The 20,011-nt window shown below is 45.7% G+C and overlaps 2 long non-coding RNA genes across 2 annotated transcripts in view; one reads left to right on the forward strand and one right to left on the reverse strand.

The window, feature by feature from the left end:
- The window catches only part of LOC144754931 (uncharacterized), a 216,266-nt gene that overhangs the window by 38,821 nt on the left and 157,434 nt on the right, over window positions 1-20,011 (forward strand). The gene's annotated exons all lie outside the window — the stretch shown is intronic.
- LOC144754932 (uncharacterized) overlaps window positions 13,596-20,011 on the reverse strand; it is a 151,806-nt gene continuing 145,390 nt past the window's right edge. The window contains exon 3 of the long non-coding RNA XR_013594801.1: window positions 13,596-14,964. This is a non-coding gene — a long non-coding RNA (uncharacterized LOC144754932). The remainder of the gene's footprint in view (window positions 14,965-20,011) is intronic.

Here is a 20,011-nt window from a genome sequence, read left to right on the forward strand (position 1 = left end):
GCTTCCCCAGAGTCCAAGGGCGAGTCGTGGCGTCTAACCTCCTCAAGAAATTTTAGAAGCAGGGCTCCTCCTTTGGCAACAGCAAAACAAGTTCCCGTGGAGTTGATAGAGCAGGGGATTTTTGATGTGCGTGATATCCTGTGGGCGGGGCTGAGCGGCGAACGCGGACCAGGTGTTCACAGGTCTAACAGGGACTCCTGGGAGATTGAGTCCCTGCAGCGTCCAGCACAGTCAGCTTTGTGCCCTTCACACCACCACAGCAGGATGACAACAGGCGCCTCAATATTAGCGCTTCCCCAGAGTCCAAGGGCGAAGCGGCACCCGTGAAGCGGCACCTGCGAAGCGGGTGCGGCGATTCGCGGCGTCTAACCTCCTCAAGAACTTTTAGCAGCAGGGCTCCTCCTTTGGCAACAGGTAGTCAATAACAATACAATATTTTTTTTCTCAAAGTACAGTACTCTTAACCTAACTTAGGAAGCTGGTTTAATAAACGCAAGGAAATTCCTATTTTCAAAACATATAGAAAAGGTAACCAGAAGGTGGAAGACTGTTCCTGGCCGGAATAAGAAGGTTCAGTGGAGGATTTGAGCAGATTGTCAATATGAGAAGGCTTCTTTATGAAGTCAAAAATCAGAGCAATTCGACCACAAAGAAGCAAACATTATCATAGTGAGAGGAATGAAACCAGAAGTTTGTAATCTGCATATACAAACTGCTCACCCTGGTCCGGGTTTTGACAAGTGCCATGACTTAACGACTATTCTGAAATCTCAATGTTTAGTGATAGTTCTTATTGTTTTAACTATATTCCATAAATTGCATGCCTGAACTGAAAAGCTACTACTGCTTCTGTGAGTTATTTGAAAAGTTAGGTTTAGTGAGATTGCACCATTTTGGTTCTGAGATCTCTCCTTTGGTTGTTTAATCTGAGGGGGGTTATAGGATGGTTGGCACTAGCACATGGATCACCAAGCGTGCAATCCAGAGGGCTTTGAAATATATTTTTCTTGCAACCTCTGCTAAATGTTGTTTTGATAAGGGGTAATGTGGACTTCCTGTCTAGATTTATCACTGATTTAGTTGATCCTTTCTGTATTCTTTGTTAATAGAGTGATTTGTCTTCTACTGAGTTCAATACAGAGGCATGGACGTCAGTGCACCAAACCTTCCAAGTGTAGAGAAAAGGACATCATGTGCCCTTTGTCCCCATGCTCTTTGACCCTCCAAGCCTTCACTGAAAGTGGCAGCACTTGATCCTGATATCAAAGATGTGACTTCACGAACCTTGACCGTGGAGATATCACAAAAAAATGTTGATTCTCATAGGTTTACTGCATAGAGAATAGAGATTTTATTAAAGACAAGGAGGCTAGCATTATGCATAGTACTTTTATTCACCACTTCTGAACCCCGGCTCCATTTTTAGAGAGAGGGTTGGACAGAGGAAAGGGGAAAAGGGGTGTCCTTGCAGAGCAAATATGCCCAACAGGAAGGGAGCAATACCCGAGACGAAATTCCGAGCACCAGCAAAATTTAGACCTCACGAAGGACATTTTAATCAATCTCAGTGACAGAACCCTGAGTAACACAGAGAGAACAGTCCTGAATGAAGGCTTAGGATATGTACTTACCCCACAAAAATATATTTTTTAGCATAAACTGAGGACAGCTGACTTTTTGAGAAAAGTAAGCCTGAAGGTCTTTTTTCAGAACTCACCTCTGAATGATCAGGAGACCAATACTGGTTTCCATCCCAGATCCACTTTTATCCCTCCCAATTCAGTGATGCCACTCAAAGTGGTGACCTTTGAAAAGGCAGTGAATAGAGGCATGGACAATATGGGAAGAGAGAACAACGAACGATACAGCAATATGAACAGAGAGGAAATGAGAACCCTCAAAATTCTGGCTGCAGATGAGTCCATTCTGATCAAGCCCACCGATAAAGAGGGAGCTATCATGATCCTTCCAAAAGAAATGTACAGAAGTTAATGCAAAAGACTCCTGAACTAGACATGTTATGTTATGTTATGTTGTGTGCATTTATTACGCGCACAGCTGCTCCAGCGAAGAAGCGTCCTGGCGCCCGACAAGGTACCAACATAACACAGCTAAAAAGTGGGAAACTAAGAATACAACAGTTTAAAGAAATAGGAAAGTCTTGACGGCCCTACGAAACGAGAGAAGGTCAACACAGGCACGAGTCTTTGAGGGAAGGGAATTCCACAGAGCCGCCGCACGTCCGCGAAATGAGCGGCCACCAGCACGGCTAAGCTTAAACCTGGGAAATGCTGCAAGTTCAAGATCAGAAGAACGTAGCGAGCGGACAGGAACATAGGGAGATAGGAGATTCGAAAGAATCTGAGCAGGGGAGCCCTTGAGGATCTTATATGACAGACAGAGCACTTTGAATTGGATTCTCTGTCTAATCGGCAGCCAGTGGAGAGAACGCAGAGTGTTAGCCGTGGAACAGAACCTGGGAAGACCAACCACTGCTCGAGCGGCCGCGTTCTGCACACGTTGTAGACGGGAGATTTCGGCCTGGTTTATCCCTACCAAGAGGGAGCTGGCATAATCAAGCAGAGAAATCACCGTCGCCTGCACCACAAGCTGCCTGGTCGGGGCGTCAACATTTTTTAACACAGGTCTTAAACCCTGCAAAATACCAAAACAGCAAGCAGCCGTTCTCTTTGTGTGGCAGACAAAGCTAAGGGTCGGGTCTAACCACAACCCGAGATTTTTTATCTCCGAAACCGGAGTCGGGGTGGGACCAAGCTCTGGGGGCCACCACATATCACCCCAGAGTTCCGCTTGCTTGCCGGTGATCATGATCTCTGTTTTTTTGCATTCAACTGGAGACAGTTGGAATTCATCCAGCTGGCAACCACCCTAAGTCCGTTCTGGAATCTGGGGGCATCCACACGAGAATCCCCGCTGAGTGTAACCGCCAGCTGGGTGTCATCGGCGTATGACACCATGGTCATACCCCACTGCTTGACAACCTCAGCCTGCGGCCGCACGTACTGATTGAACAACGTGGGACTCAGCGAGGATCCCTGAGGAACCCCCAGATCCAGAGGATAGAATTTTGACTGATGGGGCGGAACGGCCATGCAAAAGGATCGGTCAGCAAGGAAAGAGCGGAACCACTGAAGCGCAGGGCCAACGACGCCAGCTTCCTCCAGGCGCTGTAGAAGGATCTTGTGCGAGACGGTGTCAAAGGCGGCGCTAAGATCTAACAAAACAAGCACTGCCGTTTGACCCGAATCTAGCACAGTACACAGGTGTTCTACCATATAGAGGAGGGCCGTTTCCGTGCTGTGCCCAGCACGGAAACCGTTCTGCGTGACGTCCAAAATGTTGGCCCGCGTGAGATGGTCAGAGAGAACGGTGTTCACATGCGCCTCCGCTACTTTAGCCGGCCACGGAAGAAGCGAAATTGGACGATAGTTCTCGGGTTTTCCAGAGTCCAATGACCGCTTCTTCAAAATGGGCTTAACCACTGCCTGTTTCCACCTGGCGGGAACCACACCTGATGCAAGCGAGATGTTAATCAAGGAGCAAATTGGCAAAAGATCGAAAGATGCCGGGTCTCTAAACAAGGTCGATCTTAGAGGATCTGCCGGAGACCCAGATTTAACTTGCAGGGCCAGTTTCTTGAAGCTTTTAGGTGAAAGGCAGGGAAAGGAGTGTAAAGCATCCTGCACCAAGGGGCTAACAGGCCCTCCGCCAAGGGGCGTAGCCGTGGGAAAGGCTTGGTAGATGGTTTGGATCTTTCCAAGAAAAAAGGCCGCCAAAGTTTCGCAATGTGAAGTGGAGCACATTGTATTCACAGAGGGCTTTTTGGCCACCAGCTCTTTGAGAGCCTTAAAAATAGTTTTAGATGGATTAATACTATTACGGAATTCAAGAGCACAGAATGCCGCACGGGCTCTACAAACAGCATGATCGTAAGATTTAATAGTGGCCAAGTAGAGGGCTTTTTTGCTGGTGTCATAAGTTTTACACCATTCTCTCTCGGCGCGTCGACACGTCCTCTTCAGCACACGTAGAGATCCATCATACCAAGGTCTGGGGTCCCTTGATCCGTGTTTGCTCAGAGTCACCGGAATGAGGGAGTCAAGGGCTCGAGTGACCCATTCGCAGAACCGGTCATAGCCCGTTTCCACAGTGTCTAGCGGGCCCAAAGGGTCCAAAGACAATACGTGATGAAACTCCTCGAGTTTTAGTTTATTCCAGTGGCGTCTGGGCAAAACTCGGATCATAGGTTTTTGAGGACACTCGTACAGTGGGCACTGGATCGACACTAAAAAATGATCCGTCCAGGCCAAAGGAGAAGGAGATGCAACCCTCATCTTTGTAAGATTGGTAAAAAAAGGGTCCAAAATGTGTCCCCCTGCGTGTGTGGGACACGAGACCAGTTGCGACAGTTGAAATGCCTCAAGATCGGCCAAAGTGCTGCTCACTGCGGGCGCTGTCAAATTGTCAAAATGGAGATTCAGATCCCCAAGGATAGAAAAGTTGGCACACCCTACAGCCAGCGTGCTGATAGCATCTGGGAGTGCCTCCCTAAATGCCGCGTCGCTGCCTGGGGGGCGGTAAATCACCATGCCCGAGAGGGAAAAGTGAGGGGTGATGGAAATCTTAAATGAGGCACTTTCACAGCCAGCGATTTTTAGCCCTCTCCAGTCACAAGGATAACAAGATCTTACAGCCAGCGCTATTCCCCCACCTCTAGTAGCACGATTAAGCGTGTAAACCGAGTACTCGGAGGGGAAGGCCAGATTGAGAATGGCCGTATCAGTCTCCTGTAGCCAGGTCTCAGTTAAGCAGAAGATATCAGGAGACCTGTTCTCAACAAGATCATAGATATCTTGATAATGCTTCACCAACGACCTGACATTCAGGTTCCAGATACTAAGGTCACGCAAGGAACGTCTACTTCCAGGTAGAAAGTCCTTACCCATACAACGTGAGAGGGTGGGGGCCCCCAACGACCACCTACCACAGGCACACTGGTGCAGGCCACACAACGGCCTCACCAGCGCCTCATCACAGACAGGAAGATGATGTCTAATAGACACAAGAGCGTCCCTAGAGTAACGGATCATCGCATCCACCACCAGGCCAAAATAAAAACAGAGTCCTGCCCAGCCCAACGCGTCCAAACACGGACGGACGCAGACGGGCAGGACTCTGGCACGACTCAGGCGCAGCGAAGGCGCGCCCGCTGCGCGATCCCGCTGCGCTTAGAAGGGAGCTTTAAGTAGGCGTCCCTCTGTGAGACAGGCGCGCTAAACCGCTCGCAGGTGATGCCCTCCAATCAAGCCACACCACTCCAAGATGGCGCCTGAAATCAGCACCCACCCCAGGAACCGGACCCGCTCTAGAAGGCGGTGAGTCCCGATTATAGTGCGTGTGAGGGACGGAAGATTCCCTAGTTTAAAATCAGGGAGAAATAACTAAAATTAACAGAAATAAAAAACAGGTAGTTTTAAAAGTTACAGAGCAGCAAATAACGCGCGAAGCGCACAGCAGCGTTACAATACCTAGTCAGGCTGTCCCCAGGGCTGCTCGCCTTAAGTAGGCGTCCCTCTGTGAGACAGGCGCGCTAAACCGCTCGCAGGTGCCATCATAGATCCCTCTAGAGAGGTGGAAGATGAGATCTCTTTTCTGGTTTTCTGGTTAAGAAACGGTTGGACCACAGATGGATTACCAAACAAGAAGACAATTATTTTATTCAGAAACACCCACAGACCTCCTACTTCTACACCATACCAAAGGTACATAAAACAAATCTTTCCCATGGAAGTCTCCAGTGTCGTATCATGTCTGGACTCTTTGTCACAATCATGCGATGTGTTCTTTTGGCCCCTAGCAAAGAGTAAAGAAAATGCAAACTTTCTTGCAAAACACAAAATATGTCTTAAATCTGATAAAAGATTTTGCCTTTGACAAAACTAGCAAACTTCTTATTTCCCTAGATGTGGAGTCCCTGTACACCAACATCCCACAGGAAGCCACATAAGAAGTAATAGACAAGATTATAAATGAATTTGTTCTAGACCTAACCCATCCAGAACTCAATCAGAACTTTTTTGAGTTTGAGTGAGAGTACTATCTCCAGGTACATGGTACATCAATGGGGAATACCTTTGCGCATAGCCTGGCATGTCTGTACGTGCACTCTTTTGAGTCAGAGTACTTTTACAAACAACCTCGATCCCTTTGAGAGCAAGATAAAACTGTGGAATTGCTGTACAGATGACGTTCTCCTAATTGGGTCTGGGAACAAGGATGAGGCTCTAGACTTTGGAAGATGGCTAAATGCACTGAACCCCTACCTGCGGTTTACTGTCACTATAGGAGGGAGTGACTTACCCTTCCTGGACTTGCTGATAAAAGAAAGGTAAGGGGGTCTATTCAGTGAAGTATTCTATAAACCAACAGACTGCAATAATCTACCACAATTTGCTTGTTTCCACCCATGAGGTCTGCAGAAAATCTGCCTGTCGGACAATCTGTGAATCTCCGTCGTAATTGGTAAGATGTCAGAGAACACTGAGTATATGCGAAAAAACTCTCAGAGAAGAACTACCCTTGCAAATAGTGAAGAAAGCAAATAAACATGCTCTAAACTATAACAGAGACCAGTTATTAATTACACGTGAAAAACAGATTTGCAAGAGACTTATATACGTCTCAACATACAGTACCATGTCCAACTCTTTCCAAAAACCGATCAACTTAAACTGGACTATCCTCCAATCCAGAAGTTTAGAATTTCCTAAACCTATGTATTCGTTCAGAAGAGCAATGAACATAAAAGTCTTCCTGATACACCATAGACCAAGAATATGAACATCTCAGAACGCCCAGTTCACACTGTGGAACCTACCAACTCTAGTGGGGCATTCACCATGCAGAAGCTGCAGCATCTGTCTCCTTACCAGGAGAGTTGAGGAACACTACCAATGTCATATACCTCATCATGTGACCGTGCAATCTCATGTACTTCGGTATCACGTCCAGGAAGGAAGGAACTTGGATTATTGAGCACCGCAACACTATTAGGTGCAGAAGGGATGCCACTAATTGACGGCACATTACATTGATAAAGGGCAAGGTATGAATGAGATGGAGTAATACGTTCTTGAATAATTGTGACCTACCCATACTGATATGACAAGGCCTTACTTATCTTCGAACAAAAATGGGTGTCCTAACTTCGCACAGACCTGCAAGGGCTCAACATTGACATTCCCTGGGGAAGTTTTCACTCCTAAAAGTAGCCCAAATAGTGATTACAAAAAAGAAGTAATGAAAATCCTTTGTCACAGGAGTAACAAGGTTGTAGCACCACCAGCCCCCACACGCATATATGCTATGCATAAAACCTGCTACCTTTACAAAAGGTATTAAATCAACATAGAGCTCCCTGCTGTTGTTAATAAATAATAAAATGTGCTTTATAGGAGTAAGCACCATCACTCATTCAATGCTGGCTAAGGGCCACGCTTTATTTTGCATCAGAATCCACTTACCATAGTACACCCTGTGACAAGTAGAGGCACTGAAATAACCACATTTCCCTTCATTCCTTGAAAACACAATGACACACTTCAGGTCAAGCCCGGATGACAGAGACGGATTACCAGGCTTTCGCCATTGACCCCCGGGCTAGATAGAAGCACTCTTCAACTCCCACCAGTTGTACCACCGGCAAGTAACAGACACGATTAGATACCCAGACGTGATGTACCTTTTGACAAAGTAAGTTAGCAGAGCAGTATGCGTCCCCAACGGTGGGGTCATTTTTATTTCTGTATGTGAGTATAGTGTTAGTTTGCTTCTGTCACTCAAATGTGAAAGAGCGTACATGATGGGCTAGCAGTGCTGAAGTATGTATGGTTGACACACAAAGGAGTTAGGTCCTTGTCGGGACTGAGGTTGGGCTGGACCGTTATATAAATGAATGAACTCAAGAGTGCCCCAAAACCTCGTATCTGAATTATGTAGCTATTTCACAATGGGACCAAATGGAAATTATTTAAACCTGGTCAGGGACTTTTATTCATACCTTTCGCTCATGTTTTTACTTTTTTAGAAACTTGTTTTTTCAAAGGCAAAAAAAGATATACATTTAAACCATAATATTACAAAATACACGAAATTCATAACAAGACGTAAATCAAGAATACATCCACATAACACAACACATTATACATTAAAAATACAGTGCATCATAAATTACAAATCAAATCACTTTTTGGAATAAACAAAGCGTGATACAATCACAAGAGAGCAATAATATACGTTATTTTAGTATATCGACCAATGATGCAATTCACTCTTGTGGATATGCCGACGCGTTTCGGGTTCGAATAATCAATGTCCGAACCCTCATCAGGGCTTTGTTAATTATCTGTGGAGAATGCAAGAAAACAATAAAGTTTTATTGACAACCTGTCCACCTACAAGCTGCCACTCTAGGAATATAGAGTTATCATGTTCTACCTGTATCCTCTGGGATGATGTTCTTTCCAAAACAAAGGGCGTTTTTCAGGGCTTCAAATCCTATTTCTACAACAAATAAGGCGCATATTATAAGCCAATGGATGGCTATGGCGCTAGAGTTGATCACTAACACAGTGAAATTATAATTTTTACGTACCTCCATGTGCACCATCCAGCGCCCCTATGGAGGGAGGAGTTTGTGGTACTTGTCTCGGAAATCCTAATTTAAAAGAAGGATTTTTCTCAATATCATTCTGCTACATTCATAGGACATCTAAATCAACAACAATGCCATTTCTGGTAAGTTCCATACCTTGTGTCAGTGTTTATGATGGGGGAGACGTGACCCTGTCCCTGGGCAAATATTATAATTGTTTGGCAACCTATTAGGAGGTAAAAAGCCAATTATATGTAACTCGTGGCTCGGCAGTTAACGTTGCTCATATTTCCATTTAATGCAATAAACCAGATCGTACCTGTGCTTACGATCAATTCCTCCTTCGCTTGGTTTTCAGAATATTTTTTCGAAGTATAACGAGTCCCCCCGGGGGTCCGATATGTTGTTTGTCTCTCCCCGCGTACTGTATTGAGGAAAAAATACCCATGATTTGATTTGTAATTTATGATGCACTGTATTTTTAATGTATAATGTGCTGTGTTATGTGGATGTAATCTTGATTTACGTCTTGTTATGAATTTCGTGTATTTTGTAATATTATGGTTTAAATGTATATCTTTTTTTGCCTTTGAAAAAACAAGTTTCTAAAAAAGTAAAAACATGAGCGAAAGGTATAAATAAAAGTACCTGACCAGGTTTAATTAATTTCCATTTGGTCCCATTGTGAAATAGCTACATAATTCAGATAAGAGGTTTTGGGGCACTCTTTAGTTCATTCATTGAAGTATGTAAGGTGACGGCGGTTAATCCGCATAGCATGCATGTTTTGGATAAAAGTATACAGCACGTTAATGGACACAGCGGCTAATCCCTCCCTCTGCTCTTCCATAACATTGTATGGAAATAATGACATCACAGATGAGCCTAATCTCCCGTCAAGTGAGTATAATTAACATGCAACTGTCCTCTAAGGTGAACAAGAGGTTTAATCAATCAATCAATCAATCAGGAGATTCCAAAGTGCACTTCTCACCCATGAGGGTGTCAAGGCACGGAGGGGGGGGGTTGCCTCTCCGGATCAGTCATAGAGCCAAGTCTTGAGGTTCTTCCTGAAGGTGTGCATGGTGGGGGAGTGTCTGTTGCTGACTGGGAGCTCGTTCCAGGTCTTTGCTGCAACGTAGGAGAAAGCTCTTTCACCTGCTCTGGTTCTGGGGATGCGTGGGGTCTCTGCCAGGGTGAGGTCGGCGGAGCGCAGGTTTATTTTGGGTACCTGGAAGGAGACTATTTTGTTGAGGTATTTTAGTCCGATGTTGTGAAGGGATTTGTAAGCATGGGTGAGTAGCTTGAAGGTTACTCTTTTCTCGATGGGGAGCCAGTGGAGGTCTCATAGGTGCTGGGTCATGTGCTCCCGTTGTGGGGACGAGTCAAGCTGCAGTGTTCTGGATGATCTGGAGCTTGTGCAGCAGGGTTTCGTTGATTCCAGCAATGCCGTAATCCAATCTGCTGGTTATGAGTGCGTGGGTGATGGTCTTTCTGCATTCAGGGGGAATCCACTTAAAGTTCTTGCGGAGTATGTGGAGGGGTGGAAGCAGGTGGAGGATAGGGCGTTGATCTGGTGGGTCAAGGTGAGGGAGGAGTCTAGAATGATGCTGAGTTTCCGGACGTGGTACGTCGGGGTGGGAGGGTTTCTGAGGGCAGGGGGCCACCAGGAGCTGTCCCGTGTGGTGGGGAGTGACCTCTGCCTTCTCCAAGTTCAGTATTAGGCAGCTGCTGCTCATCCAGGCTGTGGTGTCTTTCATTCCTTCTTAGAAGTTGAGTCTGGTGTCTTCGGGGTTCTTCGTGAGAGAGAGGATTACCTGGGTGTCGTCGGCATAAGATACTATACTGAGTCCATGCTGTCCGACAATGATGGTGAGGGGGGCCATGTAGATGTTGAAGAGTGTGGGGCTGAGCGACGATCCTTGGGGTACTCCGCAGTTGTTCTCAGTGGGTTCGGAGAGGAAGGGAGGGAGCCTGATCCTTTGGGTTCTACCAGAGAGAAAGGAGCGGATCTAGTCGAGGGCAGATCCCCGTATACCGGTGTCGTGGAGTCGTCTGGCTGCAAGAGTGTGATGGGAGACAGTGTCGAAGGCTACAGAGAGGTCTAGTAGGATGAGGGCCGCTGTGTGGCCCTGGTCGAGTAGCCTGCAGATGTCATCGGTGCTGACAAGAAGGGCGGTCTCTGTGCTGTGGTTGCTCCGAAATCCAGACTGGGAGGGGTCGAGGATGGCGTTCTCTTCGACAAAGGTGGTCAGTTGGGCATTGATTAACTTTTCAGTGACCTTGGCTGCAAAGGGAAGGAGAGAGAAGGGCTGGTAGTTTTTAAGGTCAGTCGGGTCGGCCTAGGGTTTCTTGAGGAGGGGCTTGACTTCTGCCCACTTCCAGTCGTCAGGAAGGCGTTGATGGTCCGGCCTAGTTTGGGTGCTATGACAGCAGCGGCACTGTGGTAGATGTGTGGTGGGCAGAAATCCGTGGGGGCTCCTGAGTGGGTGTTCTTCATGGTCGTGGTGATGTCCTCAGTGGTGGCAGGTTTCCAGGCGGTGATGGTCGGCTGGTTGTGGGTGGTGGAGAGAGGCAGGGTGTCCGGAGTCTGTTCATTGAAGTTATCATAGATGGCCTTGATTTCTAGGTGGAAGTAGGAGCTGAGCTTGTTGCAGAGGTTCTGAGATGGTGTGACATCTATGGCTTCGCTTGGGGGTTTGGTGAACTGATGTATGACGTTGAAGAGTTCTTTTGTGTTGCTTGCGTAGGTGTGGATTTTGTTCTTGATAAAGGTCTGTTTGTTGGCTCTTTTGCACTGGTGGTATTCATTCATGGCGTTCCTGTACTTGTTCTGGTCTTCAATAGTTTTCCTGTTCTACCAGAGTTTCTCGAGGCGTCTGCTGGAGCACCTGGCTTCTTGGAGGTTGATGGTGAACGAGGCAGCCTTCAGGGGGCGTTTTTTGACGGGGTGACAGTGGGGTGTGAGCTTGTCAGGGTAGCCGGCGATCCAGCGGTGTAGTTCTTTGTCTGCGAAGTTGGCAGAGGGGGAGGGGGGGTCATGGAGGAGGGTGGTGTTGAAGTGTTCCGCTATGATCTTGCTCCAGTTCCTTTGTGGCAGGCGCAGGGAGGCCTTGGGTGCGGTGGTGGTGTTGAAGGTGAAGTGTACACGGTGGTGGTCTGTCCAGAGGGGCTGAGTGGTGTGGCTGAAGTGGATGTTTGTCCCTCCCGCGAAGATGGTGTCTAGGGTGTGTATGGCTCTGTGGGTAGGGGTGGTGACGAGCTGCTTCAGTCCGAAGTTGTCGAGGTTGTCAGTGGAGTCGGGGTCGCTGCAGTTGTCAAGGTGGCAATCAGGTCTCCGATGAGAAGGTAGTCTGTGGAGGCGATGGCGTGGAGTACGGCGAGTTCGGCAATGGTGGTGGTGGAAGGGGCGCAAGGTCCGGGGGGTCTGTAGACGAGGGTCCCGCCCAGTCTGGTTCGGGGGCCAGTTTGGATCTGGAAGTGGAGGTGCTCTGTGTTGGAGAGGGAATTGTTCGTGCTGGAGATGGAGAATCGGAGGGAGCTCTTGTGTGCGATGGCGAGTCCTCCTCCTGGGCGGTGGGAGCGATACTTTATTTTGATCTTGTATCCATGGGGGATAGCGATGGCGATGTCGGGGGCTGAGGTGGCATTGGTCCAGGTTTCTGTGAAGAAGGCAATGTCTGGCGATAGGATGTCGAGCAGGTCCCAGATCTCCGTGGCGTGTCTGTGGAGGGAGCGCACTTTGAGGAGGATGCATGTCAGGACTTTGGTGGAGCAGGAATACTTTGTGGGTTCAACGGTTGTGGGGGGTGCTGTTGAGGGTGAAGGATTGTCGGCAGTGTAGGCAGGAGAACTGGCCAAGGGTGGTGTTCAGCGTCGATCTCTAACAGTGGTTGTTTCTCTGTGGGAGGAGTGTGAGGAGGGTGGTGGCGGTGTAGCGATGAGCGGTGGTAGATCCAGGGTCCCTGGCGCTGGCTGCGGATGGGTCGCAGACGGGCTTGCCTTTGGCGTGCCTATGGCGCGCCTGTGACGCGCTACCGGCCACCATTAAGTAGGGGGCGAGAGGAGACATCAGGCAGGCAGAGATGGGAGCACCTCTGATGTAGGAATGGAGACTGGTTGTCAGCGCGAGCCCTCTCAGGAGGAGAGCTCGGCAGTGCAGCGAGGCAGCTGTGATGTGGAGCTTCAGGGGAGAGAGTTGACACCAAACCAGTGGTCAGGTTCTACTCGCGCTTCCCCGCAACGGCCGCCATTAAGTATTGGAAGGGGGCAGAACTATAGGTAGGGAGGCAGGAGCAGGGGGTGTGTGGGGGGAGGGGCCATGGGGCAGCAGTGGTGGGAAAGCGGCAGAGAATGCGAGCAAGAATAAATAAAATGAACAGGAGAAGACACCTAGCAGGGCAACTAGGAGATAAAAGCAATTACAAATAAGTTAAATGAAAAGAGGGCTAGAAGGGACACCAGGCAGGCAGAGACAGGAGCACCTCTGAGGCAGGAATGGAATCTAGCTGTTGGGTCGAACCCTCCTCAGGAGGAGGGCTCAGAACTGTGGCGAGGCAGCGGTGATGTGGAGCTGCAGGGGAGAGAGTTGACACCAGAGACCAGACCAGGGGTCAGGTTGGACCCAGGCCCTTAGCAGCGGTGGGGTACATTAGTAACAAATTAATAACTCTCCGGACTGGGTCACATACATGATGTGACAAGCATTGCTTTAATAAGGTAGGTGACGGCATGTATGGATTAATTGTGGTAATGCCACTTTAAAAGTATATAGCATGTAGCAGCATTGAATATGGCTATGTACACCTAGCATAGAGAATGAGACAACACTTGCTGGTTTCAATATGTTTGCTATAATATCTTTTGTTAAAATACTTTTGTAAACAAACCACAAACTTATGGCAGGTTACCTCTTCACATATAGTGTTAACAAACAATTTTATTAAACAGTTTGGGCTTCTAACCTGGGCCTAAGCACATAGATGTGCTTTAGGCATTTACCCCACATGAGGTTATATTGAGCTTACATTGCATCCTGGATACATGTGCTAATCACTGTGCTCCTGATGTGTAACCCAATATTGATATACAAAAGACCTGGAAGTCGGTATCCCCTACAATCTAGGGTAAGGATTAGTCGCGTGTTTTTGATGTTTTCTTGAAGTTATTGTGATATATTTTTCCTTTCGTTCTTTACAAATTGTGAAAAAAATCACATACTTTTTTAGCTAGCAAGAAAAATGCATCAATTTTTTTAGGCCTCTGGGCCAGTCACTTATCACAATTTAGAGCTTAAAGTGGTTTGCAGTGAATTATACTTGCTTGCCCACAATGTATATTGAGGATTATCCGGTATTCACATTAAAGCTATCTGTTAGTCATATAACACATCGGTTTAATTCTGTCTGATGTGGTTTTCTCTTATTGAATCCTTCTCTATACAGGTTATCTCATTCTGGTAGAACAACATTACAGATATGATTCACCAGTTTTTTGAGTAGCATTTTTAAATCCAAACGAACAGGGCTTTTTAAGTCCAACTTTTGAATATGGGACCCTAAAGCCCCGATGAATGACTGGGAACTGCCAGGTGACATAGCAAGGGCAAAACCACTTTCTGAGAATGTAAGAACAAGTCGTATCTTTCCTCTGTTGTTTAGTTAGCTTTTGAAGTGCTTCCATACTCTTTTTGGGATACTTTTATTCACCACTTCGGAGCAGCAAACACGTCAACGAATCTTAGAACAGAACCAAAACACCAAATAATAGAAATAGGACTTTAAGGTCCTATATAATCCAGCTGTCCACCAACTTCTCCCTCTTTTGTTTCCTTCTGCTCCATGTTAGACCTTGTATCAACCATATTTTCATCCGAGTTCTTGAATGAATTTGTACTTGTAAAGCGCACTTATACCCCATGGGGTTTCTTGGCTCTGTACGCATACCGCTGTGGAACCCTTCCTGGTTTTTCCCTGTGAAATGCCCACTCCTCGGCACCCGCAAGGTGAAGCCAAGCATCCCAGCGCTGTTGGGGGCTTTGTGGAGATTAAGCAAGCTATTACTCAGAGTTGCAGAGTGGGACCCATGATTAGAATAGGCACGAGGCCAGAATTAACAGGTCCAAGGAAATTGAGCCCAAGAACCGCCGAGGCAGGAATTGAACCCTGGTCCCGGGCCAGACCTCTGCATCAGGGTCTGCCGCTCTAACCATTGAGCCACACTTCTCCACAGTTGTCCACAGAGTCCTTAAACTAGAAGTCACTTCAAGACCATGAACAGATTCTCATTTTCTGTAATAAATAAAGAAAGAAATATTGGCATCACATTTAAAAGTCAAACCTTACATTTATAACACTGAAACCAAAGGTTTATCACATGCATTATTACCAATCTTAAACAGCTTTATTGAGCAAAATATCCTTTAAGAAAACGAATTTTTATAAAATAACCTCACATCTCTCATTCCCACTTACCAGTGTGGAAGGGAGAGAAATTGCTAGAACTCCTTGTCTTAAATAAAATCCATATTCTCTATGCAGTAAACCAATGAGAATCAATATTTTATGGAAAGACCGGAGGCTAGCATTATTCATGTTCAAAGCCCTTTAACACTCTACTGAAACATGCTCTATAGGTTTGAAATAAAACTTCCTGAAAACATCTGCATTAGACCAATCAGATGCTTTGAAAACAATTCTAGGCCTCCTCTGTTACCATAAGCTTTTGGCTATAGCAACCCTGATAGAGTGTACTGCAAAAAGCTTCATATCCACTTCTGCCTCTTTCATAACAGATCTCACCCATCTACCTATAGTAGGCAAATAAACTCCCTTATATGGTGTCACATAAAAGATTAATAACTGATCTACCATCACCCCTAAAATCAAATCCTCTACACTCATATTCCTTCAAGCATTTGACAATACAAAGCTTTGGACATTCATCAAACATTGATTAAAAAACCAAAACTGACATTGTCTTAGTTCTGCTCCAGATTTCAAACAGAACACCCTGTGGTTGAATACATCTAGAACTAATATCAAGAACCTTAACATCAGGCACTCTCCTAAAAGAAAATATGCATTACAAGGTTGTTATCTTCCAAGATAACTCTCTGAGACCCAAATATCTATTTACTGGCCATCACACTAATTCCTTTCATCACTCTACACACCACAGGGCTTCTACCTATAGACACACCCTGTACCAATGCATGACCAGCAGAAACTACTGATCTATAACAGTTCACAGTTCTGTATGATAAACCATTCTCAAATAAACCTGCCAACAAATTTGACACCATTATCTCATCAGCCTCCATGGGATCCAAATTGCTTGCCACCCACCAACGTAGCCAAACAGACCATGCACTCCTATATATGTTCTGAGCCCCAGGACTCATTGAGTAACTTTGTAGCTGTTACCAAAAGCTCTGAGAATCTAATGTATCCCCTGAAATATTCCATACTAGTAGGTTGAGCGCGCCTGCCTCCACTAGAGGTTGCTCCATTCCTTCTTCTCTTACCAACATCCTTTTTGAAAGGCCTGATTAAGAAAGGCTCCTCTATCACCATTTCCAACACTGAAAGGAACCATGCCTGAGAACTCCAAAAGTGAGTCACCAACACTATCGGACAGGCCTGCCTCCACCCATATATCAACACTCTCTAAATCATAACACATGGAGGGAAAGCATACCCCCCCATATTCCTCCAATCCTGAGTGAAAGCATCCACTGCCATTGCTCCTGGATCTGGTCCCAAACTGATGTCGTCCTCCAGCTGATGGGTCAACCACGAGGCAAAAGGATCTACACTCAGAGGACTAAACCAATTCTGAATCTCCTGAAACACTTTCTGGCCAACCTTCAATTGCTGTAATCTATTAAATTTCTTGCTTTCCTGTCCACTACAACATTCTGCACCTAGGCAGATATTGAGCTTGTAAATCGACCTTGTGTTCCAAACCAAACTCCTAAAAATCTTTTACTACCTCTGTCAACTCCCTTGATTTGCTTTCACCCAGCATGTTCATATATATAACTGCTGTTATTTTGTCCATTTTCAGAAGAGCTGAACTACCTTGGAACTGCGTTTTGAAATTTCATGAAGCAAAACTCCCTGCTTACATCTTGAAATAATTTATATGCTCCATCTGCTCCATCTTGCTCCATATTCCACCTGTTTCCTGAGTTGAGCACAATGCCCCCATCCAGAACTGCTTGCATCCGTGTCCAACACATAATCTAGTCTTGAACCAAAAATCGCTCATCCATTCCAGGCCTCCAAATATTCCAACTGCCAAGTTGATTCCTCTCTCACCTCCTTTGACACTATTACCCAATCTCCATACCATAAACCTACTGCCAGACCAGCAGTTGTCAGCTGTTGCGAAGCCCTGTAATGGAAAGGACCTGGAAACTCTGCCTCAATTTTTGAAGATAAAAGACCAATTATCGTTGCCAAATCTCTCAATTTCCCCATCTGCTTCCTCAGCAGAGACTTCACTTCCTGTCTTATCCTCCTTATTTAAGGGTGGATGTAAAGAAGATAATTCAACAAAAGATCCAAAATGGGGTTATTGAACTGGTGGAAGCCACACAATGGTTATCTCCAGTGGTGGTAACGAAGAAAGCTGATGGGTCATTGAGGTTTTGTGTAGACCTTCGCAGTCTGAACCAAAATGTGGCTATGGACCACTTTCACCTGCCTAATATTACTAAGTTAATTTCCCTGTTGGCTGTTGGAACGTAGTTTACCAAATTGGGTCTTAAAAGTGCCTTCCATCAGGTCAGCTTGCACCCAGCCTTTAAGCATTTAATTGTGTTTATCACCTCAGAGGGGGTTTATCAGTTTAAAAGAATGCTGTTTGGCTTGTCATCAGTGGCAAGTTTTCTTCAGAGACTCATATTCAAGGAGTTATCTGAGGACAGAAATGTTGTCTTCTTTCAAGACGACATATTGATTTTTGGGGACAGAATCAAGACTCATTATAGCACTTTGCGCGGGGTGTTGTCTTGGTTGTTAGAGGCAGATCTTACCTTGTGGAAAGAAGTGTGTACATTTTAGGTGCAAGAGTTTGAATATTTGGGGTATCTGATTTATGAAGGGGGGGCAAAATGATTCTGGTGAGTGCTATAAAGAATGCTGAGACTCCTGAGGATAAAGACAAGCTGCGTTCCTCCATGGGACTTGTGGAATATTACACTAAGTTAATGAGAGACTTTGCAGATAAATCAGAACCATTGAGAGAGTTATTGAGGAAAGGGAGGAAGTTTCAAATGGGGTGTAGTTCAGAAAGTGGCTTTTGAGCAAATCAAGTGTGATATTTCAAATACTGACGTATTGGTTCAGTTTCAGGGTGATTTGAAAACTGTGCTAACCAATGACGCTAGTGCTGTGGGCATTAGGGCTGTTCTCACTCAGTTACATGGGAATGTGGAAAGAACTGTGGCCTTTGAATCCCGTTCATTGACAGATGCTGAGAGGAATTACTCTGTCATTGAGTGGGAGGCACATGGGCGGCAAATTACTTTCACACTTTCATTTTGGGAATTAAGATTGTTCTCAGGACAGATCACAAGCCTTTGCTAAAAGTGTTGGGACCAAATGGAACTAAGAATGTCTCATGACATCTAGCTAGATTGACAGTCAAAATGCAAGATTCTGACTGTACCATTGAGTTTCATCCTGGTTGAAAGAACAAAGTAGCGGATTGCCTGTCCATGTTTGCCAATAAAGCTGCTGTTGAAGGTGACTTGGACACAGAGAAGGTCGTAATGCATGTGGAGCACAATGTGGAAGATGTGTGGGTGTCAATTTCAATAGAAGAATGGATGAGAGCAATGAAGGAGGATGATGACATTAAGGCAGTATTGAGAATGATAAAGGGAGGAGTTCGGAGGGAAAGTAGATATTCTGATTCCATAAAACCATATCATAAAGTGGTTGAAGAATTGTCATTGAATGGGGACAAATTCATTGTGAGAAATTTGTGCCTCTAGGGGCAGTAAGGAACAAACTTGTTCAGTTAGCACATGAAGGTCACATCAGACAAATCATTATGCTGAATAGATTCAAGGATACATTTTGGTGGCTCAAAATAGATGGGGAGGTCAAGCAATGGGTAGAGAGGTGTGTGGAATGCAAACATTTAGAGAAGAGGTTGAAAGTAGGAATTGCTGTTGAGGGAGTTGTTCAAGAACATGTGTCGAAGCAGACTTTGTGGGGGAAAATATTAGCCTAGATTTTATTGGGCCGTTTCAATTTTTGCCGGGACAGAAGATATTTGCTGCTATACTAGTTGATGGTAAATCGAGGTGGTTTGAAGTGGTGTTTCTGAGGAATGTGAACACAAAGTGCACTATTGCTATGATAGATGAAATCTTTAGAAGAGAAGGAAGACCATCTAAGCTGGTCACCGACAACGGTATGCAGCTTACTTTCTACTAGATTAATAGATTTCTGCAAGGAATTGGTGTGAAACATCTTTGCACTGCATTATGCATCTCTCAAGCAAAAGGTCAGGTGAAAAGGGTGAACCGTTTGATCAAAGGGACCATGGAATTCACCAGCAAGGCGGGGTTACGTGTCCAGAATGAAGTAAAGAACATGTTTTGGGCGTATCTCACCACTTCCAATGCTCTCACTGGCAAAACCCCCCATTGAGATGATGAGGGGTAGAAAACCAGGGACCAAATTGGTTCCTTCATTGTTGCGGGAAGGATGTAAAGAAAAGGGATGTGGAATCTGAGAAGGGCAGCCCTTTTTCCAGAAAGGAGGTAAAGGTCACCCAGTGAGAGACAATGGGTCTGGATCTTGTTCAGGGTGGACGGACAATGGTGACTTTCAAGTGAATATAAAATGTGAGAGTGGGAAGGAGATGGTTAGAGAAGCTCTGGTTGCTTGGCTTGGCCTGGATATGAAGGATAATCCGGTGAAGGTCGGGAGGTGTCACAGGCCACTGTGCTGGTTGGGGGACTTTTTGTGTGGTTAGTCGGGCCTTCTAGGTGGAAGGATATGCTTCCCATTTGTATTGTGTAGGGTTCCTGTGTATCTTTACAATTTGTATCAAGCAGTGTTCCTGTGATTTTGTTTCCCAGGATGTGGAAGGTCCTCATGTGCCTGTAGTGTGTGAGAGGAGAGGGGCTTGCACCCCATGTTGGGCTGAGTTTTATCTGTGTAAAAAAAAGGAAGAGGTCTTAATATGTTGTTTGCTATTATGTTTAATATAAGTGGATGTGTTGTAATGTATAGTGTTGAGCTTGTTGAGGTGCTCACGCTGGCAGCATCTTGTAGGAGGAGGGAATGTATTGATGCCACAGATTGTGACATACCA

Source organism: Lissotriton helveticus, chromosome 5_1, assembly GCF_964261635.1.
Source record: "Lissotriton helveticus chromosome 5_1, aLisHel1.1, whole genome shotgun sequence".
Lineage (NCBI taxonomy): Eukaryota > Metazoa > Chordata > Amphibia > Caudata > Salamandridae > Lissotriton > Lissotriton helveticus.